The following is a 4,543-nucleotide window of genomic DNA, read 5'->3' as shown; positions in this document are numbered from 1 at the left end:
CCTGCTGAAGATGCTCACAGATAAGAATCTATTAGGGTGTTAGCAAACTGGCTTCTGGATTTATACCTTTATTTCATAGCACAAATATAGAATGTGTGCTTTAGAGGATATTATACAAGCTTTATTTCATTAGTTATACAGAAAGTTAAGGATAAAGAATTTTTACTGTTAACCTCCAAGCTGGATGTCACTGTAGGACACACACCAACTGATGATCCCGTCTGTCCAGGTTCTTGGTATGAAGTCTAAAGTAGATGAACATTTCAATATACCCTTAGGGGGATTCTTATCATTTGACATAATAAACCTCCATAATGGGTCCATCTTTTTCTAATCAAATATAAAAATGTGATGGATCAGAGGGTCTGTTAAACTCCCTGGTTTGGGTAATTTAGTTTTGTTTTCATTCAGCAAATATTCGCTAAGCCCTGTAAGTTTTAGCGCTGAGTGAGACAGTATTCTAGGAGACTTAACTTTGCATCATCAAAAATCTTTCCTGGAAGCCGCTGGTATTCAACTCACAGCCTAGGCCATTCCCCACACTCTGACTTCTTGGAGCACTCACTGTTAATCAGCTAACAGTACTAGTTCTGGCACTTACACATGCTCTCAAATGTGTTTTCTTCTCTCAGCTTCCTAACCGTGACATGGTTAAGACCCTTCCTTCAGTCTGTTCCCACTTCAGCCTCGTGTACACATTGCAGGACAAAGGATAATCTATAAAAATGCTTGTTGTGACACTGTCTCAATTTCAAAATATTCCATTATCATTACTTTAAGAAAGAAGCCAAACTCCTTGTGTGACATACGCGTCCTACTACCCGTTGCTGCCTGGTATTCCTTACCAGTATTTCCTCCTCATTTATTATGTGCTCTAGGTTAGATATATATCTTAAATTAAAAAACGAATGAAAATCTTTCAGTCTATCTCTAAGAGATCTCAAGTTCCTTGTCTGCTTGACTATTCAAGATACAATTCAAAGGCACACCCACCCCCAACACTTGGAAAGCTTCTTGAATCATACCTGTTAATGATCTGACCTCTCTGTGCAGTTAATCTAACTTTAAAATACTTTTATTTGTGGCACTCATGCATTGTAAATTTTCATGGGTCTGTTTCATGACTATACTCCAGGAGAGACAGAACACATATTCTGTCAACTGTATCTCATCCAGTGTTGAGTATGGTGTCCAGCCCCTGGCAGCTGCCCTGTATGTGCTTTTGGAGAAAGTGTGATTGGAGCACAGGGGGCCCCATGGTGACATCAGGCTCCCTGTGGGATCAGCTCTCCACACACAGCATCACCTCAAATAACAGCTACCCTGTCAATCTCCTGTGGCTCGATAATTTTTTTTCAAAGCCTCAGAAAGAGCTATAGAATTGTGAATTATGCACAATAAGCTTTGCTCAAAGCAAATCATATATTTTCTTAACATCTCTTGGTTACCCATTACTATTTTTTACAGAAATTTTGTTTTTATGATTATATGATAGCCACACATTTATCTGATTTGGAAGCTTGAGATGGACTCAGGATATGTTTACACCCACAGGGAAGGCTAAGAGAACTGTTAAAATGATTTGAAGAATACCGTTTTTTCTATTTACACACAACCTCAAAACTGAGCCAGCTTGCAAAAGGCATATAAAGAGCTATCTTAAAAAATTGTCTTGCAACAAAATGTCACCATCATGAAAAGTATGCAAAGTATGGGGAGGCACAAAGTCAAATTGAGGAAAACATTTTGACCGTTTGCTAGTCAAAATGAATTCTTCACATGTAAAAAGCAGAGGTAGATTTTTTGTTGTTGTTTCCATCAGCAGTATCAAAAGGGACAGTCATTATTCACTTTGTCATACCCTATATCAAAAATACATTCACATTGTATTATCTTGGTTATTACCATGAGAATAAATAGTCTCTCCTAGAAATGATATTCCCATAAAGAAGGATGCAGTAGAGAGTAGTGGTTATTGAAACTTGAATGAGGCTGACTTATTTTGGAAACCTGCCTTTGCCATTGACCTGCCAATTGGCCTTGTTAATAACTTACACTTTAGGGTCATCGGTTTCTTTTACCTTAAATGGAGACAGTGAAGACTAACACATATGATGGCTGTCAGAACTGAAAGCAGGTATAAAAGTTAACACATTATCTGAGGCTGAATAAATAACATCAAGCACCATGTATTTTTCAGGCAAACCCAATTCACAAGCACGGGGTGACATATCGCCAACTTTATATGATGAAACCAAGCTTCTTGAGCATTAAGATCAGAATTATATGCAGGAATCATTTATGTAAATGTAGTTAGCATCCAAAATTCCACATCACTGTGTACAACCATTTTCAACACAAGTTTGACAGGGAGCTTTTCATTTTCCCTATTGTTTTTTTCTGGAACAGTTGGGGAAAGTGAGATCCCACAGGGTAACACAAAACAATACCAGGTCCTTTGTCTCTTGGTGAGCGGGATCCATTGAACAGCACAGTTGAACGGAGAGAGAATAGACTTCTTTGTAGTGTAGCTATTTCCTCTCTGATCTGCAGAGGACATGTAGGCATGGTTATTGCTAAAAATTAAATCAGGAAATGTATCAAATGGGTGAGTATCAGAATGAGTGTTCAGAAGACACTGGGCAATTGAAACATTAAAAAGATCAAGGTATTAACTTTCTGTTTCAAAAATCTGTAATATTAAATAACGTAGTTTTATTTCATTCTACTATACCACAAACCGTGGCATCTACATCCACACTTGATTGATAGTGGGGAAGGTAGCAACCAAATGGAAGAGTTCTTTAATGGCTCTGCAATGCAGATGTGATAGTCTACCAGCTGTCACATAGTTCCTTTTTGCAATCAATACCATTCTTGATTTCATAATCTAGCTGTAATTAAGAAACATGCATCCTCTTCAGCTGGGTTGCGGGTTTTTTTTTCCTTCTGTACACTTTCTGTTCACGGTAGTTAAAATAGTCTCAAAGCAGCTCACTCACTGGGGTCCATATTAGTATTATTTTCCTTTTAATCCTGCATTTCCTTGACCAATAAATACAGAAGATCATATATCCGGATGCTAAGGGAAGAATATACTTTATATTCCAGTCCTTGACTGCAGAGTTTAATTGGTTTCAGGGCAATTATTTGGTACGTGTAAGTCAGTCCTACCAATCTCATGGTCTATAGCCAATTTCTATTCTGTTTGGGCCAGTATCTGTTTTTTTTTGTTTGTTTGTTTGTTTGTTTTGTGTGTGTGGTACGCGGGTCTCTCACTGTTGTGGCCTCTCCCGTTGCGGAGCACAGGCTCCGGACGCGCAGGCTCAGTGGCCATGGCTCACGGGCCTAGCCGTTCAGCGTCATGTGGGATCTTCCCGGACCGGGGCACGAACCCACGTCCCCTGCATCTGTAGGCGGACTCTCAACCACTGCGCCACAAGGGAAGCCCCCGGTATCCGTTTTGATAGATTGGCCCACAGCTCTTTCTATTGTTAAATATTTTACATAGCGGCCCTGGTTAGTTGGAATACAGGATGCTCCTCTAGTATATCTGAAGTAAGGGAAAACCAATTGCTTTGTAATGGAGGCCAATCACATCTGATAGAGACCAGCAGTTTCTGTACAGCCTATTGGGTGAGGAGCTAAATTACTGAAGGGTGGTGAATCCCTTTCAGTCTGAGTTCAAAGCTATCTAGAGCTAGATTCATCCTTGTGGCAACCCATACTAATGTTGGGCCCTGGACATGTTTATGCTTCAATTTCCTCATCTGTACAAAGGGTAATTACAAAACTTACCTCAGCAACAATAGTACAGCACCATGCTTGACACATACCAAGTGCTCAATAAATGTCACTTACTTTCTGAAAATATATGGAATTAATGTTCAAAAGTTGGGCTACATAGCTCAGGTCTCTCTTGCATCTTGGGTAAGACCATTAATCTCTCTGGCTTGTTTCTTATATTTGAAAGCATCAGAGTTTGGTGAATTTCTTAAGATCTTTAAACTCTAAATTCAGTTTCATCCTTGTTAATTTTCCATGAAGTTTAGCTCTATTTCATTGAGCTGCTTGATGTCCTATGTTCTTATAAATTTTAGAAAGATGTGTATGGACTAGAAAACAGGGAGCATTCACTCAGTTTCATTAAGTTTATCACAAAGACTGACATGTCCTTCATTAGCTATAATGATAGTAAACTCAATATGTTTGAGAAGCAACATGCACAATCATTAAAAGTAGGAGCTGTGGGATCATAGGCACTCCTACTTTGTATCTGTGTGATATTATTTAATGTCCCTGAGTCTCAGTTTCTTCATATGTGAAATGGATACTAAAACTTCTGAGGAGCCAATGAGATAATTTTTTTCCAGTGTTCACTGCAGTGACAGGGATTCATTCATAACCATTATTGCTAAAAAATGCAAATTAATGGAAAGGGAAGAAAGTGGAACAAAACTCATTCTTATTAATTCAATTACCCTTCCTTCAAAACAGAGGAATTCAAGCACTATTACTAAGTAGACACACTTAAAAATACTTA

The sequence above is a fragment of the Lipotes vexillifer genome, unplaced genomic scaffold (genome assembly GCF_000442215.2).
Source record: "Lipotes vexillifer unplaced genomic scaffold, Lipotes_vexillifer_v1.1 scaffold842, whole genome shotgun sequence".
In the NCBI taxonomy this organism is placed as follows: domain Eukaryota; kingdom Metazoa; phylum Chordata; class Mammalia; order Artiodactyla; family Lipotidae; genus Lipotes; species Lipotes vexillifer.
Note: the sequence above shows the minus strand (reverse complement) of the source record.